The 20027-nt window shown below is 38.9% G+C and overlaps 2 pseudogenes; both read left to right on the top strand.

Moving 5' to 3' along the window:
• The first annotated feature begins 14439 nt into the window (after positions 1-14439).
• On the top strand, positions 14440-16926 carry LOC148043289 (uncharacterized; annotated as a pseudogene).
• Positions 16927-17479: 553 nt separating this feature from the next.
• LOC148043288 (uncharacterized) lies at positions 17480-19077 on the top strand (annotated as a pseudogene).
• Positions 19078-20027: the final 950 nt, after the last annotated feature.

The following is a 20027-nucleotide window of genomic DNA, read 5'->3' as shown; positions in this document are numbered from 1 at the left end:
GAGGAATATGATTTCACTTTCTTTTCTGATAGACATCAATCCCTTTCAAGGATTGATTTTATACTAATCACTAATGATTTGCTTTCTAGGGTGAAGAAGACAAAGATTGCAGCGAGGGTCCTCTCAGATCATAACCCAGTTTGGATGGAATTGGGAAGGGCAGTGCAGGCAAGAAGGTCTTGGAGGCTGAATGAAAACTTATTCAGATATGAAAAGTACATTAATGACTGTAAAAAATTGTTATCTGAATACTTTGTTCTGAATATGAATAAGGGTACACCTATGGAATTCGTATGGGATGCAAGCAAAGCGTATATGAGAGGAGTGTTGATGAATATAAACAAAACACATAGATATAAACAAGGGCTACAACGAACAGAATTGGAAGAAGAAATTAAGAGGAAAGAGTTGGAATTAATAATGAATCCAGGCGATACAAAGGTTAAGGAAGCAATCACCATATTAAAATCTCAATTTGACATGTTGATCTCTGACAAGTTAGCCACTAGTTTATTATATGCAAAACACAATACTTTCTGTAACGCAAACAAACCTGGCAGATGGTTAGCTTATCAGATTAGGAAAAAAAGGAAAACTCGAAATATATCTAAACTGACTTACAGAGGGAAGGAGGTGTTTCAACAGGAAGAGATTCAAAAGGCATTTTGGGAATTTTTTACAGAATTGTATAAAGGGGATAAAATTAATGGTTTAGATATAGACAAATATTTAGATAAAGAGAAAATACCCTCAGTTAGAGAAGAGCACAGGCAAAAATTGAACCAACCAATAACCTCGGGGGAAATTTTGCAGGTAATTAAGCATTTAAAGTTAGGGAAGGCACCAGGTACAGATGGTTTGACAGCGGTTTACTATAAAAATTTACAGTTAGAAATGGTAGAACCTCTTAGAGAAATATTTAATAAGATTCAAACAGAAGGTAAGGTGCCTCCATCTTGGAAGACAGCGTTTATATCTTTGATACCCAAAGAAGATCAAGATACTACCCAACCAAAAAATTATAGACCTATCTTATTACTTAATGTAGATTATAAAATTTTTACTAAAATACTAGCAAATAGGTTAATGCTGGTTATTCAACAATTGATACACACCGACCAAACAGGTTTTATACAGGGGAGACAGATGAAAAGTAATGTTAGATTAATTATTAATGCATTAGAATATTTGGGAAAGAACAACCAAATTCCTGCTGCGTTCATATTTTTGGATGCTGAGAAGGCCTTTGATCGAGTTAACTGGCAATTTCTGTTGAAGATATTGCAAAAAATGCAGATAGGAGATAGCTTTTTACAGTCAATTAAAGCAATATACCAACAGCAAACAGCACAAATCATAGTCAATGGAAGTTTAACATACTCTTTTCAAATTGGAAAAGGTACAAGACAGGGCTGTCCTTTGTCCCCACTATTGTTTATTATAACTTTGGAAGTATTGTTGAATAAAATATGGGGCTTGGATGGTCTAAAAGGGATCAAGATTAGGCAGCAAGAATACAGAGTGCGCGCTTTTGCGGATGATTTGGTCATAATATTGGAACAACCGCAGGAATCCAGTATGGTTTTAATGAATACGATTAATCAATATGGTCAAGTGTCTGGTTTTAAAATAAATTTAGGAAAAACAAAAATATTAGCTATAAATATGAATACTAAACAAAAGGAAGAACTAGGAGGGATGCTAGGATGTGAGGTAGTCAAAAAAGTCAAATATCTTGGAGTTAATATTTTAACTTCAAATGGGAAACTATATAAGCATAATTATGAACCACTTTGGCATAGTATACAGATAGAGATGAAAAAATGGGAGAAATTGCACTTATCCTTGCTGGGTAGGATAGCGGCAGTGAAAATGAATATCTTACCAAAAATTTTATTTCTCTTCCAAATGTTACCTATACTTAAAAAAGATGTGAATCTTTTAGAATGGCAGAAGGGTATCAACAAATTTGTATGGGCAGGAAAGAAGCCGAGGGTAAAGATGAAAATAATGCAAGATGTACGCGAGAGAGGAGGCTTGAAATTACCTAACCTAAAACTATATTATGATGCAGCGGCGCTATCTGTAATTAGTGATTGGACTCATTTAACTAATGATAGAATATTGAATATTGAGGGATACGATCTGGTATATGGTTGGCATGCTTACCTGTTATTCAACAAAAAATTGGACAAGAATTTTAAAAATCATATTTTAAGAAATGCTTTACTGCGGGTCTGGAAAAAATACCGATATAAATTAAATGACAAGATACCCATGTGGGCAATTCCTAGACATCCAATCGAAAATATGAATATAGCACAAAAACAGGATAGAATTACCTACAGACAGCTTCTCATTTTGGATAAGGGGGTACTACAACTAAAATCTTTAGAGGTATTAAAAGAGGAGAAGGTAGTTCAAACATGGTTCCAGTATGGGCAATTACAGGCCAGGTGGAAAATAGATCAAAAAATTGGTTTTATCCAAGTTGAGGATAATCTGTTTAAACAAATAAGAGATCAAAGCTTAATGCATATAAAGAGGATATATAATGTATTAATACAGATAGATTCGGAAACAGAATTAGTTAAAGATTGTATGATAAAGTGGGCTCAAAATATTGAAGAACCAATAATGTTGGATACATGGGAAAGAATCTGGGTAAGAAATGTGAAATTTACACAAGCTCAAAACCTGAGAGAAAATTTTTATAAGATGTTCTATAGATGGCATTTAGATCCTAAAAAGCTGGCTTCTATGTATCCGAATTTACAGCCTAAATGTTGGAGATGTGGTTCTCTCGATGCTACATATTTTCATATATGGTGGACCTGCCAAAAGGTTAAGGCATTTTGGATAAAAATATGGTGGATTATGCAAAATATCTTTAAAAGAAGGATAAAGTTTACTCCTCAGTTATTTTTATTAAGTATAAGTACTGACTTTACAGTGGTAGAGACTAACTTGATTCTGCACTTAATAACGGCAGCAAGACTGTTGGTGGCGCAATACTGGAAGAAGGAAGACTTGCCTACAACTCAAGAATGGACATTGAAAGTTACAAATTTAGCCGAGATGGCTAAAATATCGGCATATCTTAAAGATCATTCAAATGAGAGATATAAATGAGACTGGAAAAAATGGATGACTATATACAAAATAAATATGGGACTAAGAAATTCCAGATAGCCTATGCTTAAGATCAGGAATGATTTAAACTGTTCAAAGTTAGCGTAGCAAGAAGAAGCTAAGATCAATGTAGAGATGTTGTTAACCCCCTTTTTTATTTCTTTTTTCTCAATATATTTTAGATTGTGTTTGTTAAAAATCTATACTGTGTACGGGCTCTGGGAAGTCGGGGGGGGAGGGAGGTGGGGTGTTGGGGGGAGGAGGTTGGGGGGAGGGAGGGATATATACTAGGTTAGACACGATGTCTTAGATTTCAATGTAATGCGACTTCACATGTATACTGTTTTTCTTTAATTTCTCTGTAAAAATAGGATAAGTTAAGTACATTGACATATACTGGAAATACACCAAGGGGAGGAGGAGTGGGATAGAAGAAAGATGGGTAGAGAGGACGGGAGAGAGGATGGGAGGGAGGGTGAGAAGGAAGGGAGGGAGTGGATTGGGAGAGAGGAGTGGTAGAGGGGGAGGGGAAGTAGGGTAGAGGGGGATGATGGAGGGAAGATAGAAAGTTGGAGGGGGGTGGAAGAAAGAGGTGTACGGAGAGTGGAAGAGGTATATTGGGTTTCTATTTTTTGGGGTATTGTTGACAAGAGGAATTGTTACGATTATTGTTTAATGCTGTATGGCTCCGGCTATGCACAGTATATATGTGAGTGTATGAAAATGAAAAAATGGAAAATAAAAACCTTTTTCAATAAAAACCAGACTTTAAAAGCAGAGAGGACCTATGGAAAGCTTCAAAAAATCAATGCTGGATGGAACCAAAGCTGCTCTGCCGCCCCGGCGCTAGAGGCAAAAGCCGCCCTGCTGCTATGTCCAAATTAAAGCCCTGACCTGCTGCTATGTCCAAAAGCCCTGCCGGCCACTATGTCCCACATAAAAAATAAATGCCAGCCCGTGCGCCAGCAGAGGCAGGTAAAACACACAAACACAAATTACTTACAATAATACAATTACTTACAAATTACATTAATTTTGAATTCCTCCCCCCTCCCTCCAACCCACATACCTTTTCCAGCTGTGTCACAGAGGATTTCAACTTTGCTCTTGTCTGCCATGATGAAAATGTAAAAAATGTAAAAAGAAAAAGACAAGAGCTGCTGAGGTCAGGCTGGGTTAGCTGCTGCCAGAGGTTCCAATGGATGACTCTGCTTAACTGTTTAAAAAAAGCCTCTAAAAAAAGTGCCCTCTACAGGAGGAGGCAAGAGAACTACGTGCCTCATCTACATAAGGAATTTTTCGGCTTTTAACCCTTGCTTAACTCTGCTCAAGTGATTATAAAGATAGACTAAATGAGGCACGTGGTTCTCTCGCCTCCTCCTGCAGAGGGCACTTTTTTTAGAGGCTTTTTTAAACAGTTAAGCACTAAGCAGAGTCATCTACTGTGACTCTGGCAGCAACTACCTCAGCCTTTTTCCTTTTAATTTTTTTTCTTTTCATGATGACAGTGGTGAGGCCCTGCCTCCCCTGCCTCCCCTGACTGCACGTCACTGCCTTTCTTCCTCTCCCCTTTCCACTTCATCTCTTTGCTTTCTTCTGTTCTCTAAAATGAGTATTTTATTCATTTTATTTTTTCTTCTATTCTTTAAACCATCTCTGGATGGTTTTAGAGGTCCCCCCCTCAACTTTGATTTCCTGACTGGATTAGTGTATCAAGTACTACTTTCTGAAAAGTTGGAATTTTAGTAGATAAAAGTTATCGGACTATTACCCTGTTTTCACCAAAATAAGACCTCCCTGGATAATAAGCCCAATTCTGTGCTGTATCTAAAGTTTGTAGCCCACATTATCATGGTCTCTTTCACTACTTCTTCTTCCATTTTAAATCATAATAGATAATGGTATATTTTTTAAATCAATTTTTCTTCAATCCCCTGTAAAATTTTATCTAGTTCTTGTGGTTCTTCATAAAATCCATCTGTTCTTGGTCTTTCTTGTACCTAGTCTGTATCTGTATATACGGCCACCAGTCTATCTCTATTCCCTAATTTTTTAATTCTTGTCTTGTTTTTAATTTCTCCTGGTTAACCAATAAATCTTTATATCTTATTATTTTGTTGATATCTAGTATGTTTGGGTAGACTAGTGCTTCCATAGTCGATAGCCAGATTGGAATTTTATTATAGTGTTTTCTTTTAATTTTTAACCAGGTTTGCAGTAAGGCATTTGATGCTTTTGAAAATGCTATGTTTTTTATTCTTCCTCTCCCAAATGAAAGCATGCCAGCCTATTTCAAGATCGTGCCATTCTATTGTTAATATTCTTTTATTCCTTAAATTTATCCAGTCCTTTATCCATGTAAGAGCTGCTGCCTGATAATAGAGCTCCCAGTCTGGGAGTCCTTTCTCTCTACTGTTGTAGTAATTTTAACTTTGCTACTTCTTGACATACTATTTAGAAATATGTCAGCAATCACAGCAGCAGCAGCAGCAGCAGCAGCAGCAGCAGCAACAACAACAACGACAAAGTGATCTGGGTTGACCATGAGCATGAATGAATATATCAGTATCATATCTGAAAGAAGTATTCAGATAAATTGGGATGTGTTCAAAATATTATGCAATATTCATTGGTCTTTTCAAATAAGTAATAGTATTTTCTCACCTCTAAATCATTGAAATATGTTTTGAAACAGGTGGTGGTGTCTTAATAGTGGAAGTTCTTAATGAAGACAAAGAAGGACCTTTCACCGCCTGCATCTACTCCTTGTTAATTTCTGAAGGGGAGAATGGTTAACAACCAAGTTTAATGTGCTCTTCTGCAAATCTGGTTTCCAAGCTGAGTTGGGTTAAGGAAAGGAAACCACTTAGATATTCTAGGAATAAAATAACTGCCAGTTCTCTGCCATCTTCAGCTTGGCACCTCACTGGTTTCCTTCCATTAAAAGCTAGACACACTCAACAAATTGTGATCTACAAATTTGGTACACATAATATCTTGTCAAATGACAAATGTACATGGTACGTGGTACATATACTTTTCCTTGCCCCTGTACCAAAGAATGATTACCATTTGCTAGGCTTACATATTCCAGATTAGCTGGTTCCAGACTGGGAAAAAGTTCTGGGTTATTGACAATGTGCCCCATCTTCCAAAATTCAAATGACTTTAGTGTCTTTGCTGGTTGCCTTTGCCACAGAAATGTTTGTGCCTTCATTCTTCTGTCCTTGTGCTGTTTCTCTCCTGTTTGTATCTTTTAATCCTCTGATTGGGCAATTTCTCTGGATATGTTGAGTATATACACAAGCAAAACAGTGTTTTACTACATAGACTTTATCTCCCACCTTGTTATCTTCTTTCAGTCTGAGCTTCAACTGCATGCAATGTTTTTATCTAATCTTTTCTGTTCTTCCTTCAAAAGCCTCCTGATTACATAACTCATTGACACCTCATGCATGTCCATGGATTCAAGGCTTGCTATTAACACATCCCATGTATCATCAAGAGAACTTAGCATAACATATTCTTTGTGTGCTTCTGAAAACACCATTCCTCACTCTTCTAAATCAAGAAAGGTTTTTCTTATGAATCCGACAAACTTTCTCCAGACTGTAGCCTTGGTGTTTAGAGGGTTTTTTTTGTGAGAGTTACTTTACTGCTTTCCATCTCTCTTACATAAATTCTGTGTAAGACAAGCCAGCATTCTCCAGCAGATGTCAGCCAACACACATGCATTAGATGTCTATCTTCTAAGCATAAAATTATGCTGGGTAGTGTTTTTTCATTTTATTTTTGCTCTTCCTCATTGAGATCTGCTGGAGGATTGCTTACAACTGTCTACAAATCTGCCCTCCGCAGAAATATTTCCATTTTTAAGCTCCATGACCTCCTCCCATTCCTGTAATAAATAGCACCATACTTGCCCAGTGAAAGGCTTTTGCTCATGGTGGATGATGAGCTTAACAAATTAAACAGTTATTTCTCAGTCTAATGAAGTACATACATCCCATCTGAGCAGAGAGGTGCATTCGAAAGCATGCTATGGTGGAATAAAGAATGAAGTGCTCCCAATTAGGAGAAGAAACTTTGCCAAGAGTCAGGATACGAACTTCCACACTTAAAAACTTCCACATCTAGCTCTTTTGGAAAGCTTTTGTGCCTGGAAGTTAATGTCCAGACCCATCACTAAAAAGGCACCCTAAACTATTAGAAGTTGGAAAAGCCTTCCTGATATGAAAGAGTCCAATGGTCGAGCAATTTTCCAACAATGACTAAAAACAGCTGGTCAAAGTACCAAACTATTAGATTATAAAATAGGAGAGAAAGACAAACTCTATGTACATGTGCATGTGTGTGTTTGTGTAGTGAAAGAGCTTCTGTGTTGTATGATTTGCTGTTTTAGGTGGTACTTGCTTGCTTTTTCTCTCACTTTCATTAGAATATTGGGAAAATCTTTCTGGAATCAAGAAACTACAATAGAGCTTTCAGTAAGTATCTGATTACTAATATAATAATCTCTGTTTACAGTCATTGGAAAACCATGTCAATCAGTGATGTATACCTCTAATGAGCTGTGCAAGTATTGAAAAATGCATTCAAGGAACAATTGTATTTGGGCTATGATTCAGGAAACCTCTGCATTTTTTGTACTGTTGCTTTCCAGAGTGATTTTGCTGCTGGAGTTAAGAACCTGAGAGGAGAGAAAAATTAGTATTTTATGTTCTCCCACTCCTAAGAATATTGGTTACTGAAATGCAGTAGTGATAAGGGACCGTTGCACCCCTCTGAGCTTATCAAATACATAAACAATACTGGGTATCTATTTATTGATTTCAGATTAAGGGATACTAAAAGAACTGTGGGATCATTGGATGTGGCTGTACAAAGGAATGGAGCTCTGCACATGCCCTTTCTCTCTTGCTCCAATTCCTGGCAGGTCACTAGATAGTATTCTTCTTTGGGCACCTAAGAGATTCAAAGAGGTTAAAGGAAAGATGCATGTGTCCTCAACTCCATTTGCCTTTAACTGGGAAGGGGTGCTCCCATGTTATGATATGCAAGATCTGTCATGTTTCATGGAAAGCAAGAATATATCCCCTTTGGATATCCCAGGTGATTGAGAAAGAGAGAGAGAGAGAGAGAAACAAACTGCATACAGATTCCCTTTTTATGCAGTTTGAATTATATCTCAGTCCAGCTGAAAAAAATATCCAGATCAGAATTGTCCATTCATATATTATCTCTCCCTTCAGAGAGTTCTAGGAATATTGCATTTCTTTACTCAACTACCCATATACGTAGATATTAGGATTGTTACGTGTCCATTGAGAAGAATGCCACAGCTTTTGGTTCTGCCTTTCCCTTCTTCCTAGGCCATTTCAACTGTCTGTGAGTTGGGTATCTTCGATCTGCTGAAAGAGTCATGGGAACTTCTGTCCTCTGTGACTTTGATTGAGAGTTTAGAGTCAAAGCCTTTAGTGTAAATGCTTCTTACAATTCTGTGAACAGAAGAGGTAGGCACCCCAGAAATAAATTTTGTGCATAGTCTGTCCCAGGTAAGCAGAAGGCAAGGCAATTCCATAGTGTACTGGACTTATTATGTAATTACCTTTCTCAGTCCCTTTAAAGTTTCACATTGATATCTATTTACAAGGAACGGTCAGATTAAAGCAGGATTTGATGGGATTTCAGTTCTATTTCCTTACTAGAAAAGTGGTCATATCAAAATACAATACAATTATTAGGCATGTTTGCCTCTTTCATTTATGTTCATGATTCTTTCTTTAATAAGAGAATAACACAAGCAGTGCTATTAGATTTGATGCACTAGCTATTTATAATACTGCACCCAGGGCAAGAAAACCAATAGGTTTTCATCATCTTAATACCCTTCAGAACCCAACTGGTGTTCAACTCTTGTTGGAGTGCAAAATGTCTACAGAGAAATATCTTGGGTAGAAGATTTTAAAATTCAAATTATAATGTTCTTTTCTGTGGAAATGACTTTACATAGATACCTAGACTTTACTATTTCTTCTGGACATTTCCATCAGCTTTGAAAAATAGGAAGTGTATTATTGATGTCATTTGGAAACTGAAATTAGATTTTTTGGTTCACAAGCTAAGGTGGTTCCGTCCTCCTGAAGAAGATATTTCCTTTAACATCTTCAATGGGAAGGTTGTTGGCTGTGGAATTAGATAATGCCTTCTCTGTAGTCATGCTAAATGTATGGCAACAATTGCTGCAAACTGTTTTGTCTTTCTCCATGGGGCCTCCATGGATCATGAAGACTGGTTTTTGATTCATACAAATGGAACAGAATAACACAAAGTAAGTCCGTAAATTAACTAAGGAAGCTCAGACACAGCATTAAAATACCCCATGAAATAGCCATGGATATCTTGGAAGTCAGGGTACTCCAGTGAACAAGATGTTCCAAAACATGGGGGTAACCACTGAAAAGACATGTTGTGGAACTTCATTCCCCTTCATGGGGTACTGGGAGAGATGGTCTTATTAGTACCTTGGAGCTAAGCCATGGATTGATAGATAATGACCAACACATTCAACTGGACTAGAAGCAAACTGGTGATCAGTAGAGTGATTGTAGCATTAATGTTATTGATTAAGCTGCAGTTGCTAGAAGAAGACAAGTTGCTGCATAATGGACTAGTTGAAACTTTTAAGTGATCTTCAAAGGAAGCCATGTGTTGAAATAGTTCAAGTGTGAAGTGAAGAAAGCATAAGTCACTGCTTTCAACGTTTCTGAGACCCAAAAAGACCACATCTGGCGCAAAAGCAAAATCTTGGCAAAAACCTCTTGCCAATGGTATCCACCTGCTATAGAGATGTTAAATAGCATTCAAGGATTGGGGTGGGGGGGAGGCCAAGTTTGGTAGTATCTTATATTGTAGCAATAATGGGCTTGACTATTCATTTCTCATGCACACCATATGGAACCACAGGTAGAAAGAAGTGGAATCATTGCAAAATTCTGTATCCAATTTCCAACATTCTCAAGTAGTCCAGAAGGAGAAGGTGATCAATGTTACTGAAAGTGACTTAGAGGTCAGCAACTACCTCTGCCTTTTTCCTTTTAATTATTCTTTTCTTTTCCTCATGACGCTGGTGAGGCCCTGCCTCCCCTGACTGCACGTCCCTGTGATGATGATGTTGGGTAATGAAATGTCTGCAAGCAATAAACCAAGCTCAGAGAGCACCAAGGACTCTACATTTCAACCCTGAGCTACAAAGATTCTCTTCCATTAGATCTCATCTTGCAAATTTAAACATGGGGAAAAATGTATTTTCTACAGTGTTTCCTATGTGGCAAGTTGGTGATGTTCTTTCATTTTTTTTCAACAACTGGGATGATAAAATATTGAATTAAATTGAATTCTTTGGCTAAAGGGGATACAAAGGTGGATACAATTTTCCCAGGAAAACCTTCATGTAGGATTTTTTTCTTGTTCTTGTTTCTGCTGTTTCAAGTTTATAAAAATGCAAAAAAAAAGCAGATGAGACCACCACATATATGAGGAACCATGGGGATTTAAGAGTAAAGGTGATCCATTTGCCTTTGGTATTAGAACTATGATATCCTTATTTTGGTGGCATGAGGACACCCTTTGTCCCCCTTCATTTTTAAAGCAGAAGTGCGGGAGTGTTTCTTGTGAGCCATATAAGGCTCACCCCTAGCATCTATCCACAGCTAGATAAAATATTAAGGCCGTGTCATGAAATACTGATTGTGATGACTTTGACTGACACACACACACACACATATCCAGGATCCCAATCCTCGTGCTGAGGTGTTGAGGAGTTGAGGTGCTGAGTAGCGGAGGAGCTGAGGTGCTGAATTGTGGAAGTGTTGAGAAGCTAAGGTGCTGAACTGCAGAGGTTCTGAAGTGCGGAGGTTCTGAGGTGCTGAAATGCTGAGGAGCTGAGGTGCGGAGGTACTGAAGTGCTGAGATGCTGAAGTGCTGAGGAACTGAAGTGCGGAGGTGCTGAAGTGCTGAGGTGCTAAAGTGAGGAGGTGTTGAGGAGTTAAGGTGCTGAAGTGCGGAGGTTCTGAAGTGCTGAAGTGCGGAAGTGCGGAAGTGCTGAAGTGCTGAAGTGCGGAGGTTCTGAAGTGCTGAAGTGCTGAAGTGCGGAAGTGCGGAAGTGCGGAAGTGCTGAGGTTCTGAGGCGCTGAAGTGCTGAGGTGCTGAAGTGCTGAGGAGCTGATCAAACTTTGAAGAAAAAAAGCTGCAAAAATCAATAGCTGAGCTTGTTTTGCATATGAAGCTCTCATCACTGTTGCAAATTTTATTGATGCAATTGTGATGTCATGCAACCTCACAAAAAAGGTACTGTGAGGAAGTAACTTGTTGGGATACTTTTGTAGATAGGCATTTGGGAACAAAGTGAGAACTTTTCCCACATACTAAAGAGAGAGCCGAGGTGGCCCAATGGTGGTGCAGTGGTTAAATGCAGCACTGCAGGCTACTTCAGCTGACTGCAGTTCTGCAGTTAGGCTGTTCAAATCTCACCGGCTCAGGGTTGACTCAGCGTTCCATCCTTCTGAGGTGGGTAAAATGAGGACCCGGATTGTTGGGGGCAATATGCTGACTCTGTAAACTGCTTAGAGAGGGCTGAAATCCCTATGAAGCGGTATATAAGTCTAACTGCTATTGCTATTGCTAAATAAAAAAATGTACCTCTATAATTTGTTTTAAATTGTTTGGGTCTGTTGTGGCATGAAAGAGAAAAATGTTCTTTGAATTGAAAGGCTCTTCATGGGGAATATTGACGGCCAGTTATATAGATAATTTTAGATAGTTCACAGATCCATGGCTGCATCCCAGTGGTGGGATTCAGCCAGTCCGCACATATCCGGGAGAACCGGTTGTTAACTTTATGAGCAGTTCCGAGAACCGGTTGTTGGAAGAAATCTCCTTTTGTTTTTTTCTAGTTTACAGGGCTAATCCTGTAAGGAAGGCAGGAAGGAAATATTCTGGTGCTGTTTCTAGCCTAATCTTTATTGCCCTCCTTACAGAAACTGCCTCTCTGGTTAACCCTAATTACATTGTAACAGCTAAGGTGAAGCGCCCATCGACCTGTGTGATATTGAGTTGGCCACACCCAAACAGTCACATGACCACCGAGCCCCGCCTACCCAGCTGGTCATTAGGGCAGAGAACTAGTTGTTAAATTATTTGAATCCCATCACTGCTGCATCCCCTTCATTGTAGGATCTACATTTTTAAAGCAATGTTAGTTTTGATGTTACCTGTTATAATCTGTTAATGTTTTATTTCATTTAGCTGCCTAGTGTTGCCTTTAGGTAAAGTGGGCCACATATAAATAGGAAAATTGAATTATGTGGGGTTTAGATATGTAGGCTGTAGCTTCTAGGAACAATTGAAGGGGTGGAAATCGCATGGGGAACAGGAATGTCTCTCCCATGTTGAATTGTCTATCCATCTGATTTCATGAAAAAGATCATAAACTTCCCCTGTAAGTCATAGGAGATTGAAAAGTAGCTTAAGGTTATGGGACCTTATCAATTGGAATAGAAATGCCAAATATTTAGTTGAAATAAAAAAAAGGAAATGGAAAACTGCTGGGGAGGGATGGCCAACGCTTGTCCTAAAAGATCAGATTAGAGGAATTTGAGAGCAAATGTAATTCACCAATCACGCCCTATTCTAGACATTGTCTCTCAAGTTTACATTCCAATTTTTGAAATAAAGATGTCAAAGCTATTCTGCCTTGTCACCTATTTCTTTATCTTGTAGTTTCCATCACTGATTTTGCAATGGAAAACGATCTGTTGAGAAAATTAAGAGAAAACATGAAGTGTCTCCAAAAAGAGGTAAGAGAAAATATTTGTTCATAGGCTGTCACAGTAAACGTGTGATGGAATCAGTGGTGGGATTCAGCCAGCTCGCACCTACCCAGGAGAACCAGTTGTTAACTTTCTAAGCAGTTTGGAGAACCGGTTGTTTGAAGAAATCTGATTTTGTTTTTTTCCACTTTACAATCTTTATTGCCCTGCTTACAGAAACCCTTATTTATCCGGTTAACCCTTATTACATTGTAACAGCTAAGACGAAGCCCCCATCGACGTGCGTGACATTGAGTTGGCCACACCCACCTAGACACATGACCACCAAGCCCTGCCTACCCAGCTGGTCATTAGGACAGAGAACCGGTTGTTCAATTGTTTGAATCCCACCACTGGATGAAATGTATAGAAATTTTAAAAAGACAGACAGGCAGATTAGGTAGTTCGAGACAGACAGACAGAATATTAATTGTGGTTTCTGTTACGCCACGGTTAAGGCATCAACCTGCAAACTCAGAGACTGACATTTCTTGCCCCAATTTAGAACCAAAGCCAAGTGGGTGACCCTGAGCCAGTCAGCTTCTCTTAGCCTTAGGAAGAAAACAACACTGAATCACTTCTGAAAAACCTTCCTACGGAAACTGCAGGGACTCATCCAGCCAGTCCTGAGAATCATTAAAAATAGGGTCTTTGGTCATTGGAGGAGGAACGATCGAGACTTCCTCTTCTGTCATCTACCACCGAAGAACGGAAACATGCTGAGGTATATAATGTATACTTGTAGCAGACCTTAGAAAATATTTATTAGAAAAATAAAAACAAATGATTTCTTTACAATTGGTAATTGCGAATAATGCATGTGCAGCAGCATATTTTATGTAGTATATATGTTCGCTTTATATTTCTACTATATGGATGAAATCCATACACACAAATCTACTCAATACAAACTAGTTTATTTGTAATTTCAATTCAAGAATGGCAATTGTCAGAGTTCATGCTCATTCTTGGTTGGTTCCTTCTTTGCCACATTAACTAGTTTCTTTGGCCACATAAAACACCAATAGCAGTGAAATAAAATGTAGATGATTCAGATTTTGTTTGAACCACCGTGTTTGCGTTTCCTAAACAAATGAACTAGCACTAAATCTTTTTTTTTTATATCCCGGTGTGAATAACCTTTATTGCCTGCATTAAACATCTAGAGCAATAAATCGGGAGTTGCACATTTCTGCTCAACTTGACATGCATGATTTTAATATGCACAAATATACTTGTCTACACTCCAGACTTTTTTTTTCCTAAACAGGATGTTTCAACGAATATCTTCTTTACACTGACATGAGAGAACTTATGGAAAACAAATTCATGTAATTCTTCTCATGACCATGAAGTGAAGGAAATTATCAAGCAAGCGTTTAAAATTCATTTTGTTTTTCATTCTTCACGGAACTGCCAGGTTTCCCGGAGTCTAGAAATGCACATGGGCCAGAACATCAGTTTAAAGATGCGTTCCCATCGGGTAAGCAAACTAGCATGTGAGGAATCTGTTGAGAGTCCAGTACCGAGAAACAGTTCATGTCATAAGAAGAGGTGAAGAAGCCCAGTAGGGGTGATGGGGTGGGGGTAGGGGGTAGTGAGTGGGCTGATATGGAAATATATTCCTGACTTCTGATATATTTTGGCTTCTCTAGATTGTTCAGACAAAAACTGAAAAACTGGAAGGAGATCTGAAGAGAGCAAGGGACCAGAGTTATATGTAAGTCTTTGCATAGTTCATCAAATCTTTGTATAACCCTATTATTAGATCCCTTAGGCCAGATATACTGGATAAAAGAAGTATTCCATTCATGCATGCATGCATGCATGTTTGTATGCATATATGTATGTATGTATGTATAATTGAATAAGAGAAAGCAATAGGTATAATGGAATGCAATAATAATTAGTAATTCCAGTAACAAATTAAGAGGGCTAATATCTCTCTGGTCCTCATAATTTACAGAAAGATAACAGTGATGTCAAAATTGACTGTAGAAAGTGAAGAGCTCCGAAACAAAACAGAGATTCTAACGTTCAAAAATATTGAACTTACTGATGAGAAAGATGAGATCTTCAGAGCGTACGAAGAAATACTGTGCAGGTGAGAAATTTTTAGATAGCCACCACAAACTACTTTTTCCAGAATTTCATATTAGGGTCTCCTTATCTTAGAAAGCTTGGAAAAACCTGACATTCCCCTTACTTTAGAAAGAAATTAACAAACTATGTCTCTTATGACCTCCAGACTGGATTACTGCAACGTGCTCTACATGGGGCAGCCCTTGAAGAGTTTTCGGCGACTTCAGCCGCGCGAGCGATCATGGGTGCGCCTCGGTTCACCCACGTAACACCTATCCTCCGCGAGCTGCACTGGCTGCCTGTTGATCTCCGGGTACGCTTCAAGGTGCTAGTTGTCACCTACAAAGCCCTTCATGGTATTGGACCTGGATACTTGAGAGACCGCCTACTGCCAATTACCTCCACTAGACCAATTAGATCCCACAGACTAGGCCTCCTCCGAATTCCATCAGCCGGCCAGTTTCGACTGGCGACTACCCGGAGGAGAGCCTTCTCTGTGGCTGCTCTGACCCTCTGGAATGAACTCCCTGTGGAGATTCGTACCCTCATCACCCTCCAGGCCTTCCACATAGCCCTTAAAACCTGGCTGTTCCGACAAGCCTGGGGCTAAAGACTCGCTGCCCCACTTCGAATGGTATGTTTGTTGTGCTTTTAACTATGTATGGTTTTTATGTTTTTGTAATTCTGTTTGTATTTCCCCTCCCTTTTTGAGTTGTGAGCCGCCCTGAGTCCCTTCAGGGAAAAGGGCGGCATACAAATAAATTAAACCTAAACCTAAACCTAAACCTTATACTTTTACATATACAAATCTAGGAGTTAGTCTCATGGAATAGGAAGATAGGTATAGAAGAGACTTTTCAATCTCCATCCCCCGGTGCCCAACAATATTTATATACTTTCAGAGTGAGAGTTTCCTGACATCAAAGCAGTTCCCATTATTTTAACTAAGAATACTTAGTTGTTGGCCCAGATTCACACCTAACATTCTGATTTTTTTTCCAGAGAGGAACTACTGAGGATAGGCCGCTGCACCTTATTGACATATAGAGACCAGATGGAAGACAAGACAGAAGCACAAGAGAAAATGAAGCCTCAGATGGTGGAATATCAATTGAATCCGAAATGGCTTAAAGCTTCAGTAGACAAAATTAAAAAATCTAAGGAACCCGGGTCAAATATTCTGAAGTGGCTGCAGAAATCTCTCAAACTCCTAAAAGAGGATTCCTCTGAACAGTCAAAACACACCCTGCCAGAATGGCTTAAAGCATCTGCCACCAACCTCCCGGAGGAATGTGCTAAGGTAGCCAGGTAGGATGTGAATGATTGGCTAGAAGCATCAATAAATCATCTCCAGGAAAAAGGGCCAGAAACGTGCGAGTTAGATGTGGAGGGATGGCTTGAAGCATCTATTATAGGCATTCAACATCTACAAAAGTTCAAGTCAGAGTCTCATGGAAGCCGGAAAAAAAAGGGATGGCTTGAAGAATCAATAGAAAACCTGAAGAAGTAATGTCCTGAAGGATGACTTCGAGGATCCTTAGAAAGCCTGTCCCTTTCTAGAGAACCTAGACCAGTTCTTGAAAAATCTGAAAGAGGAAGGTCCTGAAGTATCTAAACAAGATGCCAAGAAATGGCTTGAAATAGCTGTAAAGAATCTTGAGGAAGAAGGAACTAAAACGCTACTCCTAGATACTCAGGAATGCCTTGAAGCCTCTATTAAAAGCATTCGGAATCTACAGAAGTCCAGATGAAAAAGTTTGAAAAATCAATAGAGAACCTCAAGAAGCAATGTTCTGAAGGAACAGTGGAAAATATATATTACAAAGGCTTCAAGGATCCTTAGAAAGCTCTGCATTTTCTTGAAGCATCCATTAAGGGCATCCAGGATCTCAAATAATCTAAGGAATCAAAAACAAGCATGGGAAAGATGAAGGCGAGAATGCTTTGGATAGAACTTGCTTGCTCTGAAAGAAACTGAAGGATGGGTGGATGGCTTCAAACATCTTTAGCAAGTTCCAGACAGCCTGGTTCTACTGCATCCAAAACAGATATGCAAGTATAGCTACAATCATCTCTGCAAAAACTCAATCAAGAATCCCCAGAAGAAGCCAAAAACAATCTGGAGGAATGGCTCTAGGAATCCAGAGAAAATGCCCTGAAGAATCCAAGCAATAGGTGAATGAGTAGCTTGAGACACCCTTATATGACTTCCATGTGAGAGGGCCTGAAACTCCCCAGCCATTCCATCTTGGTATATACTTGTCTCTCATTTCTGCTGCTCCTAGTGTTACTGCGATCAAGATGACTATATGAACAAACTGGAATTATCAGCAAGTATTTATTCTTTTGGTTTTCCAGAACTTCTTGGGCCTTTTTGGAGTGTTACTTTTTTACTAATGGACTATGGTATTCCAACGTGAGCTTCATAACCAATGAACCCTTGTCATCAACAATTTTTATTATTGTGGACTTCCATTTGGGTGTTCCATATATCTCGGCTGATTCTATTCTGATAGGAGGTCTTTAGGGTCACCCTGGAGAGGTGACGAAGAAGCGAGGGATTACTTGTTGATTCCGGGAGATAGGCAGCTCTCCCGCTTGATCCCAGGAGTCCTCCCAACCGGTGAAGAAGAGAGACAGCCATTATAACTGGAATAAAGCTGGAGCAACCGAGCTGGAGTGGTGTGTGAACAGAGGATTGGAACTGGGTGAGATGATTTTCAACTTCTTTATTAGAGACCCACCTAAATAAAAGAAGTTTTAAAAGTCTCTAAAGTGAAGAAAGTGGCAACTTAATACACGGAGATAAATTATAGATCCAAAAGAGAAATCACATTCTAAAGGAAGAATATGAAGTTTTACGATCTAGAAAGACTGAACTGGAATTTTGTTGCTGTTAAAAATAACTTTGATTTGCCTGCAATATTGTTTGACTGTTGGAAGAAATTGTAAAAGGAATGTTTTTTTTCTTTTTGTTGAACTTTGATAATCAGCTGTTAGAGCTCTCCCTCATCTTGGTACCCAAAATTACAGTTGAGACCCCATCTACTGGCCAAAGAAGAAACTATATTATTATATGGTTGGAAAGAACCTTGAAAAAAAAAAGAGTTGATATGAAAAAACAAGAAAAGTCAAGAGTGATAAGAAGAGAAAGAAAGTGAAAGGAAAACAACTTCTGAAAGGCCGTCTTTTTGTTTCCCCTTTTTTATCTACTTGTTTTTTGGCGGCAAACTTCCAGTCAGAGTCTTGAGAAAGCCTAAGGGAGTGATGGTTTGAAAAATCAATACAGAACCTCAAGAAGCAATGTTCTGAAGGAATGGTGGAAAATATATATTACGCTGGCTTCAAGGATCCTTAGAAAGCTCTGCATTTTCTGAAGAACCTATATCACTTCTTGAAAAATGGCTTCAGGAATCCCTGAAAAACTTGAAAAAAGTCCCGAAACATACAAACAAGATGCCAAAAATGGCTTGAAGAATCTCTAAACAGCTTCAAAAAGGAAGGACCATAAAGCATCCCATCTAGGTCCTCAGGAACAGCTTGAAGCATCTATTAAGGGCATCCAGGATCTCAAATAATCTAAGGAATCAAAAACAAGCATGGGAAAGACAAAGGAGAGAGTGATTTGGGTAGAACTTGCTTGCTCTGAAAGAAACTGAAGGGTTGATGGATGGCTTCAAACATCTTTAGCAAGTTCCAGACAGCCTGGTTCTACTACATCCAAAACAGGTATGCAAGTATAGCTACAATCATCTCTGCAAAAACTCAGTCACAAATCCCCAGAAGAAGCCAGAAACAATCTGGCGGAATGGCTCTAGGAATCCAGAGAATATGCCCTGAAGAATCCAAGCAATAGGTGAATGAGTAGCTTGAGATATCCTTAAATGACTTCCATGAGGGAGGGCCTGAAACTCCCCATCCATTCCATCTTAGTATATACTTGTCTCTCATTTCTGCTGCTTCTAGTGTTACTGCGATCAAGATGTCTAAATGAACAAACTGGAAATGTATCAGCAAATATTTATTCTTTTGGTTTTCCAGAACTTCTTGGGCCTTTTGGAGTTAGTGACATACTGGACTATGGTATTCCAACGTGAGCTTCATAACCAATGAACCCTTGTCATCAAGAATTTTGATTATCTAGATGCTCCCTTAAGTTGGGTGGGAGGTTAAAAGAAAGAGAGTGGAGGGAAAAAGGAAAAGGAAATATGGAGAGATTGATATGGAGGAAGAAAAGGAAATAAGGAATCTAGGGAAAATGCCCTGAAGAAATCGTGCAATATGAGAAGCAGTAGCATGAGATCTGGGATCAAGTTGACAAAATGAAGAAACTGGAAACCTCTCAGCAAGTATTTTGGGTTTTTAAGAACTTAAGGGGCCTTTTTGGAGTGAGTGGCATACTGTTTTCTTAATGGACTATGGTATTACAAGATGAGCTTCATAATCAACGAACCTTTGTCATCAACAGTTGTGATTATCTAGATGCTGCCTTAAGTTGGGTGGGAGGATAAAAGAAAGAGAGTAAAGGGAAAAAGGAAAAGGAAATAAGGAGAGATTCATATGGAGGAAGGAAAGGAAATAAGGGGCAAAGAACAAGCACAATTTATGCCAACATGCCAAGAATAGTTAGACAACGGTAGAGCACAGACAAACAAAGCTTTGAAAGTGAAAAGAATCAACCAAAATCAAGAGGGTCCCTTGACTGCAGCATTGCCGGCATAACAATTCATCGTATGGGGAAGGGAAGAGGTGCATTATCAGGAAACGTCTTGAGACGTCCATGCGTGTTAGACAGTTACAGACCATGGTCTGGTCCACAGTCTGGACTATACACTCAGGGCCTTTGAGTATCATCATTGCTACAGGGGAGTAACTTTTGGGGTTCCCAGCAGCTGGACAGAGATCCTTGGACTAAATTTTGTGCAATCCACCAAACCAATCATC

Source organism: Thamnophis sirtalis, unplaced genomic scaffold, assembly GCF_051295495.1.
Source record: "Thamnophis sirtalis isolate CommonGarterSnake01/CBP01778 unplaced genomic scaffold, rThaSir2_p1.2 scaffold_12, whole genome shotgun sequence".
Classification (NCBI taxonomy): domain Eukaryota; kingdom Metazoa; phylum Chordata; class Lepidosauria; order Squamata; family Natricidae; genus Thamnophis; species Thamnophis sirtalis.
Note: the sequence above shows the minus strand (reverse complement) of the source record. Positions and strands in the feature narration are given on the sequence as shown.